General features: G+C 46.8%; 1 long non-coding RNA gene across 1 annotated transcript; it reads left to right on the forward strand.

Moving 5' to 3' along the window:
- Positions 1-2,799: 2,799 nt before the first annotated feature.
- On the forward strand, positions 2,800-10,313 carry LOC132210922 (uncharacterized). Its single transcript, XR_009447164.1, has 3 exons — positions 2,800-2,877; positions 3,387-3,512; positions 10,125-10,313. It is a non-coding gene; the product is annotated as an uncharacterized LOC132210922 (long non-coding RNA).
- Positions 10,314-14,878: the final 4,565 nt, after the last annotated feature.

The raw sequence follows: 14,878 nt of genomic DNA on the forward strand, positions 1-14,878 counted from the left end.
GGAGGTCACAGGAGCTCACTGTCACTAAGCGGCCAATTAGCAAAGAACACAAGTGAGCATTTGACAGTTTTACCCAAAGGATATTGGAAATCAAGTTATGTTTTGTCTCATGTTCAGTGTGCAAGTGTACCTTTAATACACATGTTTGTTGTAATATCCCTCAATGTAATTTATGATCTGATGGAACAAAGATTTCAGATGCCATCTTAAGATGAATCACTTAAAGCGTGATACACATGCTTTTCTGCTGTGAAACTATAGTCTCAATACTAGTCCAGACACTGAATGCCCTGTTAATGTAATAATTTGTAGATATTAGTGATGTTGTGGGGTACTTGACAAATTGATAGGAGAGTCCAGGAGAATAGATAATGACCATTTACTTCATACACGTATGGAGAGAAGCTTTAACACAAGAGTCAAAGCTCTATCTGCTGAAGATCACTTTCAAGATTGATACCGATTAAATTGGAAGGATATGGGTCAGGAGCAGGCAGGTGGGACTAGTTTAGTTTGTGATTATGTTCAGCATGGACTGTTTGGATCAAAGGGTCTGTTTCCATGCTCTATGACAACATTGATATTACAATTCCAATTTCTCCATTCAATAGTTCTGTGTCCCTTATTACCATTGTTTCCACGTAGTATTTATCGACATTGTCTGTTTCTCACCTAGGCCTTTGATAGCCACTAACCTTGACAGTCGAGATGCCTTGTTTGTTAGCTCTGTCTTTGCTTATTACTGAATATCTGACGAAAGATCTAATGCTTTCTAATTTAACCCTTCAATGCCCCATTTTGGATCTTGGACTAGCCAAGCTTCAAATCTCTAGTCAATCTCTTATCTCCTGTTACATCTTGTATAGCTTTCTGAAAAGGTCATTTAACCCTTTCATCTGTGAGTCCTACTTCTTCGCTACCAGTCACAACATTCCCTGACAAACGCATTGTCCTTCCTGTCAGTAACTCAAATGGAGTTAATCCAGTCACTCTGCTGAGTGTTTGCCTCAGTTCTATTCAGATCCTGTGCAACAAATCTGCCCAGCTGTACCTGTGATAATGGGAACTGCAGATGCTGGAGAATCCAAGATAATAAAGTGTGAGGCTGGATGAACACAGCAGGCCAAGCAGCATCTCAGGAGCACAAAAGCTGACGTTTCGGGCCTAGAACCTTCATCAGAGAGGGGGATGGGGAGAGGGAACTGGAATAAATAGGGAGAGAGGGGGAGGCGGACCGAAGATGGAGAGAAAAGAAGATAGGTGGAGAGGAGAGTATAGGTGGGGACGTAGGGAGGGGATAGGTCAGTCCAGGGAAGATGGACAGGTCAAGGAGGTGGGATGAGGTTAGTAGGTAGGAGATGGAGGTGCAGCTTGGGGTGGGAGGAAGGGATGGGTGAGAGGAAGAACCGGTTAGGGAGGCAGAGACAGGTTGGACTGGTTTTGGGATGCAGTGGGTGGAGGGGAAGAGCTGGGCTGGTTGTGTGGTGCAGTGGGAGGAGGGGACGAACTGGGCCGGTTTTGGGATGCGGTGGGGGAAGGGGAGATTTTGAAGCTGGTGAAGTCCACATTGATACCATTGGGCTGCAGGGCTCCCAAGCGGAATATGAGTTGCTGTTCCTGCAGCCTTCGGGTGGCACCATTGTGGCACTGCTGGAGGCCCATGATGGACATGTCATCTAAAGAATGGGAGGGGGGAGTTGAAATGGTTTGCGACTGGGAGGTGCAGTTGTTTATTGCGAACCGAGCGGAGGTGTTCTGCAAAGCGGTCCCCAAGCCTACGCTTGGTTTCCCTAATGTAGAGGAAGCCACACCGGAAGACCACTCTCTCCGTGACTCCTTTGTTCGCTCCACACTGCCCTTCAACCCCACCACACCCGGCACCTTCCCCTGCAACCGCAGGAAATGCTACACTTGCCCCCACACCTCCTCCCTCACCCCTATCCCAGGCTCCAAGATGACATTCCACTTTAAGCGGAGGCTCACCTACACATCTGCCAATGTGGTATACTGCATCCAATGTACCCGGTGTGGCTTCCTCTACATTGGGGAAACCAAGTGGAGGCTTGGGACCGCTTTGCAGACCACCTCCACTCGGTTTGTAATAAACAACAGCACCTCCCAGTCACGAACCACTTCCATTTCCATTTCAACTCCCCCTCCCATTCCTCAGACGACATGCCCATCCTGGGCCTCCTGCAGTGCCACAATGATGCCACCCGAAGGTTGCAGGAACAGCAACTCATATTCCGCTTGGGAACCCTGCAGCCCAATGGTCTCAATGTGGACTCCACCAGCTTCAAAATCTCCCCTTCCCCCACCGCATCCCAAAACCAGCCCAGCTCTTCCCCTCCCGCCACTACATCCCAAAACCAGCCCAGCCTGTCTCTGCTTCCCTAATCTGTTCCTCTCACCCATCCCTTCCTCCCACCTCAAGCTGCACCTCCATTTCCTACCTACTACCTCATCCCGCCTCCTTGATGTGTCCATCTTCCCTGGACTGACCTATCCCCTCCCTACCTCCTCACCTATACTCTCCTCTCTACCTATCTTGTTTTCTCTCCATCTTCGGTCTGCCTCCCCCCTCTCCCTATTTATTCCAGTTCCGTCTCCCCATCCCCCTCTCTGATGAAGGGTCTAGACCCTTCCCGAAAAATCAGCTTTTGTGCTCCTGAGATGCTGCTTGGCCTGCTGTGTTCATCCAGCTCCACACGTTGTTATCTTGGATTCTCCAGCATCTGCAGTTCCCGTTATCACTGTACCTCTTCTCTCTGGTTTGACAAATGTTCCTGCTCTCTGCAGGATTCCCTCTTACTGATTCTACTACTGGAAGCTTAGAAGACCTGATCCGAGCTGTCAGAATCATGGAAACGATAAACGGTAGGTACTTAAAGTTAGATGTTGGTGACAGGGTTAAAGACCCGTGATCATCTGACTCCCTGTTCCTTTCTAAAGGACAGGGAGCCCCTTTCAAAACCTGAGGTGGAAAAGCTGGAACACCCTTTGATGATACTTTTCCCAAAATGGTTCTCTAGGAATGGATCCACTGGCTGGGGTCATAAGTTAAGCTAAGTGTTTTAATGTGACTGTATCAGCCTGAACTCCAGGGAGCTCACTGAGATCCAAAGCAGTATTGGGAAGGCCACATGAAGTTGAAGTGAGAGTACATCACCTCATGAAGAGGATATGTACAGCATAAGTCAGCAATGAAGGAAATAGTGAGAGCTGTTAAACTACCATTAGAGGCAGCTGTGAAGATGGTCAAGGCACATTGGAAGGAACTAGTTGGCAGGTGCGGCAGCTAAGAAGGAAGTTACAATAGCCCAAAACATAAGGCAGCAGCAGTGATAGTTGATATGGAGGAAATAAACATGTTACATTCATAACAGGACATGGAAGACAAGGAAAAAGCAATGGGAAGAACAAAAAAATGGCAAAAGGCACCAACGGTGAAGAGAGGAAAGAGTGACTATCTGAAATTCCCGACCGCAGAGAGTTGTGGAGGCTGGATCACCGTAAGTATTTCAAGAGGCAACCGACAGACTTTTGGAATATCAAAGAGTTGAGGCTTGGGGCAGATTTAGAGGGCTGAATGGCCTACTCATGCTCTTTCTTGTTATGTTCTTAGGGAGCTATAAATTGCTAGAAAACAAACAAAATTTCACTTCCACTACCACCCACAGAGATAAGACATGATAGAAACTATCAACTAAAGCCATACAAGGGAGCAGGTACAGCTGGGCAATATAATAAAATGTGAGACTGGATGAACACAGCAGGCCCAGCAGCATCTCAGGAGCACAAAAGCTGACGTTTCGGGCCTAAACCCTTCATCAGAGAGGGGGATGGGGTGAGGGTTCTGGAATAAATAGGGAGAGGGGGGAGGCGGACCGAAGATGGAGAGAAAAGAAGATAGGTGGAGAGGAGAGTGTAGGTGGGGAGGTAGGGAGGGGATAGGTCAGTCCAGGGAAGACGGACAGGTCAAGGAGGTGGGATGAGGTGGGTAGGTAGGAGATGGAGGTGCGGCTTGGTGTGGGAGGAAGGGATGGGTGAGATGAAGAACAGGTTAGGGAGGCAGAGACAGGCTGGGCTGGTTTTGGGATGTAGTGGCGGGAGGGGAAGAGCTGGGCTGGTTTTGGGATGTGGTGGGGGAAGGGGAGATTTTGAAGCTTGTGAAGTCCACATGGATACCATTGGGCTGCAGGGGTCCCAAGCGGAATATGAGTTGCTGTTCCTGCAACCTTCGGGTGGCATCATTGTGGCACTGTAGGAGGCCCAGGATGGGCATGTCGTCTGAGGAATGGGAGGGGGAGTTGAAATGGTTCGCGACTGGGAGGTGCAGTTGTTTGTTGCAAACTGAGCGGAGGTGTTCTGCAAAGCGGTTCCCAAGCCTCCGCTTGGTTTCCCCAATGTAGAGGAAGCCACACCGGGTACAATGGATACAATATACCACATTGGCAGATGTACAGGTGAACCTCTGCTTGATATGGAATGTCATCTTGGGGCCTGGGATGTGGGTGAGGGAGGAGGTGTGGGGGCAAGTGTAGCACTTCCTGCGGTTGCAGGGGAAGGTGCCGGGTGTGGTGGGGTTGGAGGGGAGAGTGGAGTGGAGAAGGGTGTTGCGGAGAGAGTGGTCTCTCCGGAAGGCAGACAACGGTGGGGATGGAAAAATAGCTTGGGAGGTGGGGTCGGATTGTAGATGGCGGGAGTGTCGGAGGATGATATGTTGTATCCGAAGGTTGGTGGGCTGGTATGTGAGAATGAGGGGGATCCTCTTGAGGCGGTTGTGGCGGGGGCGGGGTGTGAGGGATGTGTTGCAGGAAATGTGGGAGACGCGGTCAAGGGCGATCTCGACCATTGCTGTGAGAAAGTTGCGGTCCTTGAAGAACGTGCACATCTGGGATGTGCGGGAGTGGAATGCCTCATCCTGGGAGCAGATGCAGCGGAGGCGAAGGAATTGAGAATAGGGGATGGAATATTTGCAGGAGGGTGGGTGGGAAGAGGTGTATTCTAGGTCAGTGGGCTTGAAATGGACATCAGTTTCTAGCTGGTTACCTGAGATGGAGACTGAGAGGTCCAGGGAGGTGAGGGATGTGTTGGAGATGGCCCAGGCGAACTTGAGTTTGGGGTGGAAGGTGTTGGTGAAGTAGATGAATTGTTCGAGCTCCTCTGGGGATCAAGAGGCGGCCCCGATACAGTCATCAATGTAACGGAGGAAGAGGTGGGGTTTGGGGCCTGTGTAGGTACGGAAGAGGGACTGTTCCACATAACCTACAAAGAGGCAGGCATAGCTGGGGCCCATGCAGGTACCCATGGCCACCCCTTTTGTCTGTAGGAACATAGAACATAGAATATTACAGCACAGTACAGGCCCTTCGGCCCTTGATGTTGTGCCGACCTGTCATACCGATCTCAAGCCCATCTAACCTACACTACTCCATGTACGTCCATATGCTTATCCAATGACGACTTAAATGTACCTAAAGTTGGCGAATCTACTACCGTTGCAGGCAAAGTGTTCCATTCCCTTACTACTCTCTGAGTAAAGAAACTACCTCTGACATCTGTCCTATATCTTTCACCCCTCAATTTAAAGCTATGCCCCCTCGTGCTCGCCGTCACCATCCTAGGAAAAAGGCTCTCCCTATCCACCCTATCTAACCCTCTGATTATTTTATATGTTTCAATTAAGTCACCTCTCAACCTTCTTCTCTCTAATGAAAACAGCCTCAAGTCCCTCAGCCTTTCCTCGTAAGACCTTCCCTCCAGACCAGGCAACATCCTAGTAAATCTCCTCTGCACCCTTTCCAAAGCTTCCACATCCTTCTTATAATGCGGTGACCAGAACTGTACACAATACTCCAAGTGCGGCCGCACTAGAGTTTTGTACAGATTCACCATAACCTCTTGGTTCCGGAACTCGATCCCTCTATTAATAAAAGCTAAAACACTGTATGCCTTCTTAAAGTGGGAGGAATCGAAAGAGAAGTTGTTGAGGGTGAGGACGAGTTTGGCTAGGTGGATGTGGGTGTCGGTGGAGGGGGATTGGTCGAGCCTGCGGGACAGGAAGAAGTGGAGGGCCTTGAGGCCATCTGCATGAGGAATACCGGTGTGTAGGGACTGGACGTCCATGGTGAAAATGAGGTGTTGGGGGCCAGTGAATTGGAAGTCCTGGAGGAGGTGGAGGGCGTGGGTGGGTCCTGGATGTAGGTGGGGAGTTCCTGGACCAAAGGGGAGAAAATGGAGTCCAGATAGGTGGAGATGAGTTCGGTGGGGCAGGAACAGGCTGAGACAATGGGTCGACCAGGGCAGGCAGGTTTGTGGATTTTGGGAAGGAGATAGAAACGGGCCGTGCGGGGTTGGGGAGCAGTGAGGTTGGAGGTTGTGGGTGGGAGGTCAGATCTGCAGAATCCAGTTTCTGGCTTGCCTGCTTCATTGGCCCCAACATGGCTCACACACTGAATCCTCCCATTTCCTCTTCAATATGTTTCAAGACAATTGAAAAAGCCCACTTCCCCCAACATTAATCACTGGACCAGTTCCACAAAAGCTATCCACGCAAGATACTGCAAATCCTTTTTTTCATTCATGGGATGTGAGTGTTAGTGGCTCGGCCGGCATTTATGGCCATTCCTAATGGGTCATAAATTAGGATTTATGGCAGTTAAGTGTCAACCACATTGCTACGGGTCAGGAGTCACATGTAGGCCAGACCAGGTAAAGAAGGCACCTCACGACTTGTCATCAGGAAAAAGTGGAAGCCAGGCAAAGGCAACGAATGGAGAGCACTGCCAAACCAACACCCCACCTACCCCAAATGCAATAGAACCTGCGGTAGCCGTATTGATCTGTACAGTCACTTTCAGACTCACCCTAAGAGTGGAACAGCGTCATCCTCATCAGCGGGGGACTGCCAATGAAGGAATGAATCAGTTGCACAATTTTGATCTGATGCCCCATGAGGAGATTTGGTCACAGCCTGGAGTAAACCATCCCAGTTGTCCTCACCCTTGCTTTTCCGTCAGTGCCTCCCTCACACTGCACAGTCTGATTCGGAGCCAGTGAGATTCAAGATGGAGATATCCTCTGCAGTGTTTATTTGGAACAATGTCACTGTCTCCAAGCTCTTACATACAGCAGTCTCAACACAAAGGTTTTTATGCTACATCTTAGTCTGGATTATTTCCCTTTTCCATCTGCATTTTAGTATCCTATAGGCTCCAATTTTCTTTCACATTAACTCCTACTAACTATGAAACATAGGGCAATAATGTTCAATACATATTGCTCCCAGCTAATGTGAACCAATGCAACTAATGAACATTTGAAGATAAAACAGCATAGTGGCTGTTGCCTCACAGCATCATGCACCCAGGTTTGATTCCAGTTTTGGATGACAGTCTGTGGAGGTTGCACATTTTACCTGTGTCTGTGTAGGTTTGATCCATGTTCCTCCCATCCAAAGCTGTGGATTGGCCATGGGAAATGCAGAGTTAAATGCAGTGTGTGTCTGGTAGGATGCTTTTCAGAGGGTTGGTGGTAAACTTGATGGGTTGAATGGCCTGTTTCCACACAGTAGGGGTTCTAGTATAAATCAAGGGGGTTATAGGGACTCCCCATTGAGCCTGTTCTACTCCATCCAATGAGATCATTGCTGATCTGATAGTTCTCAACTCCACTTTCCTGCCTTTTCTCTATACCCCTGATTGCCTGACTGTTTGAAAATCTATCTTAGACCTGAAAACATTTAATGACCCAGTATCAACAGCCTTCTGTGGTAAAGAATTTTACAGATTCGCCACCTTCTGAGAGAAGAAATTCTTTCTCATTTCTGCCTTAAATGAGCTGACCCTTAGTCTGAGATGCTGCCCTCTGGTCTTGGGCTCTCTCACACAAGGGGAGACGACATTGACACACCTGTCTTGTCAAGTCTACCAGAATTGCATGTGAGACAATCTGTTTTACTGAATTTGTGTTTGTCAAGGGTGTGTTTATGGCATGTTACTGCACTGGAACAGTTGTTATTTAGTCATTCTTCTAAACACCAATGAGTACAGACACAATCTAGTTAACCAGGGTCTAGGCCCGAAACGTCAGCTTTTGTGCTCCTGAGATGCTGCTTGGCCTGCTGTGTTCATCCAGCCTCACATTTTATTATCTTGGAATCTCCAGCATCTGCAGTTCCCATTATCTCTGATACTAGTTAACCACTGCAGTCTTTCTCCATTTAAAATACATTCAGCTGCTCTATTCTTGCTGTCAAAGTGCATAACCTCACATTTCCATACATTATATTCTATTTGCCAAGACTTGTACCCACTTGCTTAGCCTGTCTACATTCCTCTGTGGACTCTTTGTGTCATCCTCAGCACTCACCTTCCCATCTAGTTTCGTGTCATCCACAGACTTGACTACAGGATAATCAATTTCCTCATCCAGTTAATGACTATATATTGTAAATAACTGTGGCCCAGTACTGATCCCTGCTGCACTCTACTTGTTACATGCTGCCAGCATGTCCCCCTCATCCCAACTTTCTGTCTTCTAATAGTTAGCCAATCCTATCTCTATTCTACCTCCAACAACATTTTGACTTTATTTAGTAGATTATTTACACTGCACACTCTTCAAAATAGCTCTGTGCGACCTGATTACGGATGAAAAGATAGAGCTGTTATTGACCAGACAAAACCCCCTAAAAATATATCAGGGGGATAGCCTACATTTTAACTTGTATCTTACAGGTAGTTCTTCTATAATTTGTGTTTCATCAACATGAATCGGCTGTAACATGATTGATGAATAGTGGATGCTGTTTGGATGTTGCGAACGTTCTGCTATTCAAGTGTAGCGATTTCCCTATAATGTGATTTTCTTTTGCGTGCTTGCCTATAGCACAAGGATACTCAAGAACACAACTATCGCGTTACAGGAGAACTATCTGTATTTATAGGCAAATGTAAGATGCTGTGTTCCAGATGTAATTTGATTGGTTACGTTGCTTAGCTTTAAGCAAAACATACTTTATTTTTATCCTGCAGTTAAATACAAACAACAGAAAGAAGAAATGGTTGTGCTTTCAAGGGTATTGGAAAACTTAACAGAATATTGGATTATTTAATGACAAACACAAATTCAGTAAAACAGATTATCTCACATGCAATTCTGGTAGAGAGCGCAAGGGAGAACCCAAGCCTTTAGCTGTAACAGAGAGAGAGAAAGAAGGCAGCTTCCATAGTCAACTTCAAAACCCCAACAATTGCTGAAAGCTAAATGAAAACCCTGATTCTGTGGGAACCTGACTCCCCCCATCGGTGTTGCTTTTATTGTTCCAACTTTAAAAAAAACCCAAGGCCTCACAAGCTGTTTGCATTACTAGCTTGGAAGAAACAGCTCTTCACCTGAGGCTCAAAACCTCTCTTCAAAAAAAGAAACAGGACAAAATATGCCTCTTAAAACCATCACATCATCACAACTCCCCTCCTCCCCTTTAAAAAACAATGAACCATCAATATACAACAGTGGTTTTATTTTTACAAAACCTTTAACCTTAGCTATCAATACACTACAATACATATACAGGTAGTTATCCTATAATGTGATAGTCGCATTCTTCTGTGACCTTGTGCTATGGACAATTGCACTAGAAAAAATCAGCACAGAAAATCGTGTTATAGGGAAATCACCGTTGAACATTGCTCTACCTGTACAGCAGGAAGTTTGTGTTATCCAAACAGCATCCCCTATTCATCATTCACATTACAGCCAATTCATGTTAATGAAATATGCATTCTAGCAGAACACATAGACTCTAAGCATGCAATAGGTAGGCAATTATGTTCTCTCATCCTTCCATGTGCAAAATAAATAATAAACTCTATAATAATAAACTCCATCTAAACAATCTGGTATTCTTATCATTAACCTTTTCTAAAAACTTTTAAGGGGTTATGTTTGGGATATAACACTGTCTCAGACACATTATTGGGAGCATAAATGTTGAAATGTTATATTGCCAACATGTAACTCAAGGTCTCCTTGCTAATTGTGGAATATTGCTGTTGGTGATTATTCAGTTTTCTGGAAAAATACCCAACAGGTCTTTTTATCTTCTCATCATCTTCTAGGAAGAGTACAGCACCGAAACCCACATCACTCTCATCAACAGCTATTTTGAATGGCTTTCTGTAATGAGGTGTGGCTAATACCGGGACATAGGTTAACACAGCTTTCAATATGTCAAATGCCTTCTGACATTCCTCTGTCCACTGAAATTTTCTGCATTTCATCAACAAGTCCATTAGTGGAGCAACCACGCTGCTAAAATTTGGTATGAATTTTTGATAAAAATCACTCAAACCCAAGAATCCTAGTACTTTCTCTTCACTGATGGTAGAGGAAAATCCTCAATAAACTTTATTTTCATATCACTTGGAGCCATCAGTCCATGGCCCAATACCATGGCACGGGAACGTAACCTGGGTTTTTGTGAAATTACTCTTAGCCAGGTTTATCAAGCCTGCCTTCTGAAATTGATTGAACAATTACGATAGATGCTCCAAATGTTCCATCCACGTGTGACTAAAAGTCACCAGATCATCTGTGCGCACAACTGGGTAATCTTGAAATGACTTTATCAGTTAGTCTTTGAGATCTAACTGGTGAACTTTTCATAACAAATGGCATAGTTTTGTTTTCAGACCTGTGTCGAGTGGCTTCAGGAACATTTGCTGAAAGAAGCAAAAGCTGTGAGTGCCTGCAAAGTTTTCATGGATCAGGGCTGTATTGTAATACTGTGCCTAGGCACTTTACATCCACAACAGAGCAGCTTCCCCCATTCCGCTCTGCAAAAGTACATGAAAGCATGGCTTGATATCAATCTGGTCTTTGGTGACTGAGTGAATCTCATCTTCGGCAGAATTCAATAATAAAATGACCTTTATGCTTTTAAGTGCGTGGAGTTCAGGCTGAAGTTTGCAGCATTGGGGAATGGAGCTGGAGCCAAAGTTTGCAGGGTTGGGGGATGGAGGTGGGGCTGAAGTTTGCAGGGTTGGGGGATGGAGGTGGGGCTGAAGTTTGCAGGGTTGGGGGATGCAGTTGGGGAACATTTGCAGTGTTGGGGAATACAGTTGGGACTGACCTTTGCAGGGTTGGAGTATGGAGTTGGGTCCAAAATTTGCAGGGTTGGGGTATGGAGTTGGGGCCAAAATTTGCAGGGTTGGGGGTTGGAGGTGGGGCTAAAGTTTGCAGGGTTGGGGGATGGAGGTGAGGCTGAAGTTTGCAGGATTAGGGGATGGAGTTGGGGGCCGAAGTTTGCAGGGTTGGGGGATGGAGGTGAGGCTGAAGTTTGCAGGGTTGGGGGATGGAGGTGAGGCTGAAGTTTGCAGGATTAGGGGATGGAGTTGGGGGCCGAAGTTTGCAGGGTTGGGGGATGGAGGTGAGGCTGAAGTTTGCAGGGTTGGGGGATGGAGGTGAGGCTGAAGTTTGCAGGGTTGGGGGATGGAGGTGGGTCTGAAGTTTGCAGGATTAGGGGATGGAGTTTGGGGCCGAAGTTTGCAGGGTTAGAGGATGGAGTTTGGGGCCGAAGTTTGCAGGGTTAGTGAATGGAGTTTGGGGCCGAAGTTTGCAAGGCTGGTGAATGGAGTTGGGGCTGATGTTTGCAAGGTTGGTGAATGGAGTTGGGGCTAATGTTTGCAGGGTTGGGGGATAGTGTTGGGGTTGAAGTTTGCAGGATTAGGGGATGGAGTTTGGGGCCGAAGTTTGCAGGATTAGGGGATGGAGTTTGGGGCCGAAGTTTGCAGGGTTAGTGGATGGAGTTGGGGCTGATGTTTGCAGGGTTGGTGAATGGAGTTGGGGCTGAAGTTTGCAGTGTTGGGGGATGGAGGTGGGGCTGACATTTGCAGGTTTGGGGGATGGAGGTGGGGCTGATTTTTGCAGGATTACGGGATGGAGTTGGGGCCGAAGTTTACAGGATTTGGGGATGGAGGTGTGGCTGAAGTTTGCTTGATGGGGGAATGGAGTTGGGGCCGAATTTTGCAGGATTATGGGATGGAGTTGGGGCCAAAGTTTGCAGGATTTGGGGATGGTGTTGGGGCCAAAGTTTACAGGGTTTGGGAATGGAGGTGGGGCTGATGTTTGCGGGGTTGGGGGATGATGTTTGCAGGGTTGGGAGACAGAGTTGGGTGAGGGAAAAAACATCAGCCAGGATTCTTGTTTCTGAGCACTGCCCTGAGACTCCTACTAGAGGTAGGGATAGTTTGCATGAGAGCAAAGGAATAAGAGTGGGGTAAGATAAACTTATCATGGTTCAGAGGGCCAGAGATGTGGTCTACCTTTCATATATATTACTTTTACCGAATTCTTTCCTGGTTTCCTCATATTTACTGATGTAATCTGTTCTCATTGCTTCAGCCTGGTGAGCAACTGTGCACATCCATCACCATATCAATGCATTGGGACTTTATTGTAAAGCTAAGATATCTTTACTGCAAATGTCGAAAATCTGAAATAACTTGCTAGAAATATTTAGCATATTTGGCAGTATCTTCGGTGATTGAAACAAAACTGAAGTTTCGGGTCCTTGTCCTAAGAGATCATCATTGATGTTAACCTTGCTGCAATCTGACCTGTCTTTTTCTGGCATCCAGTTTATGGTGATATAGAGATCAGACGTCCCAGTTTGTAGCAGCTCCATGTTCAGTCAGATTTTATACCACCAACTGGAAATATTCAGACAACATTTGGATTCTGCTGGGTTTCTTGTCATTTATCTGAAGGATTTAGATGTGAACATGGGAGGTGTGGTTAGTAAATTTGCAGATGACACCAAAATTAGAGGTGTAGTGGACATCAAAAACAGTTACCTCAGAGTATAATGGGATCTTGGTCAGATGGGCCGGTGAGCTGAGGGGTAGCCCCGATGGCATCTATTTTCGATAAGTATGTGGTGCTGCATTTTGGAAAGGCAAATCAGGGTAGGATTAATACACCAAGTGGTAAAATCCTAGGAGTGTTGCCAATCAAAGAGACCGTAGGGTGCAGGTTCATAGTTCCTTGAAAGTGAAGTCCAAGATAGACAGGATAGAGAAGAAGGCATTTGGTTTGTTTGCCTTTATTTATTAGTGCATTGAGTAAAGCAGTTGGGACATCATGGTGTAGCTGTACAGGACATTAGTTAGGGCACTTTTGGAGTACAGCATGCATTCTGGTCTCAAAAACAAAGTTGCTGGAAAAGTTCAACAGGTCTGGCAGCATCTGTGGAGGTGACCCTTCCTCAGAACCAGATCCGAAATGTTAACTCTGTTTTCTCCTCCACAGATGCTGCCAGACCTGCTGAGCTTTTCCAGCAACTTTGTTTTTGTTCCTGATTTACTGCATCTGCAGTTCTTTTGGTTTTTATGCATTCTGGTCTCCCTGTTATAGAAAGGAAGTTGTGAAACTTGGAAGTATTCAGGAAAGATTTACAGGGATATTGCCAGGGTTGGAGGGTTTGAGCTAAAGGTAGAGGCTGAATAGGCTGGGGATCCTTTCCCTGGTGTGTCTTAGGCTGAGGGCTTATAAACCTCATAGAGGTTTATAACATCATTAGGCTCATGGGTAGGGTGAATAACCAAGGTCTTTTTTGGCAGATGAGGGGAGTCCAAAACTAGAGGGCATAGATTTAAGGTGAGAGGAGAAAGACATAAATGGGGCCTAAGGGGCAATGTTTTCATGCAGAAGGTGGAACAGTCCCTCTTTCACAACTACACAGGCACCATCCCTCATCTCTTTCTCATCAACAACTACATCAGTGTGGCCTCACGCTCCTGCAGGGAGCTCGAGCCCTTCATCAACTTTACCAACGCCTTCCACCTCGCTGTCAAATTCACCTGGACCATTTCTGACACCTCCCCTCCGACTTCTGGACCTCTCCATCTCCATCTCCGGAAACTGACTCACCACTGACATCCATTTCAAACCCACTGACTCCCACAACTACACAGACCACACCTCTTCTCACCTACCATCCTGCAAAAATGTTATCCCATATTCCCAATTCCTCTGCCTCTGCCACATCTGCTCCCAGGATGAGGCGTTCTACTCCAGTACATCCCAGACATCCTCCTACTTCAGGTACCGTAATTTCCACACCACCACACCCCACCTCTCTAAATAAGGATGCCCTCAACCACATCTCCTCTATTTCCCACACTTCTGCCCTCAAACCTCATCCCCCACGCAATAAAGATGGAGTCCCCCTTGTCTTCGCATACCACCCTATCAAACTCTGAATCCAACACATCATCCGCCAACAATTCCACCTCCTAAAATCAGATCCTACCACCAAAAAGATATTTTCCTTCTCCACCCTGTCCACTTTCTGCAGGGACCATTCATTCCTCAGCTCCCTCGTCAACTCTACACTACCCGCCCCCCCGCCACCAATGTCTCCATCACACCTGTTACGTTTCCCTGCAACCACAAGAGGTGCAACACCTGCCCCTACACCTCCCCTCTCACCTCTGTCCAAGGCCCCAAACAATCCCTCCAGATCTAGCAGAGACTCGCCTGCACTTCATCCAACCTGATCTACTGTATTCGGTGCTCCTGATGTGGTCTCCTCTATATCGGGGAGACCAAATGCAGACTCAGGGATCGGTGTGTGTAGCATGTGTGTTCTGCATGCATCAACTAACCTGACCTTCCGGTTGCTCCTACAAGCCAAAGTCCTTGCCTATTCAAGAAGGCCACTATTATCCCAGTACCTGAGAAAGCACATGTCTTAATGATTACTGCCCAGTGGCTCTGACCTCAATAATTATGAAGTGCTTTGAGAGGCTGGTCATGGTCCACATCACCTCCAGACTCCCAGCCCACCATGATCCCCTACAATTTGTCTACT

The sequence above is a fragment of the Stegostoma tigrinum genome, chromosome 24 (assembly GCF_030684315.1).
Source record: "Stegostoma tigrinum isolate sSteTig4 chromosome 24, sSteTig4.hap1, whole genome shotgun sequence".
Classification (NCBI taxonomy): Eukaryota; Metazoa; Chordata; class Chondrichthyes; order Orectolobiformes; family Stegostomatidae; genus Stegostoma; species Stegostoma tigrinum.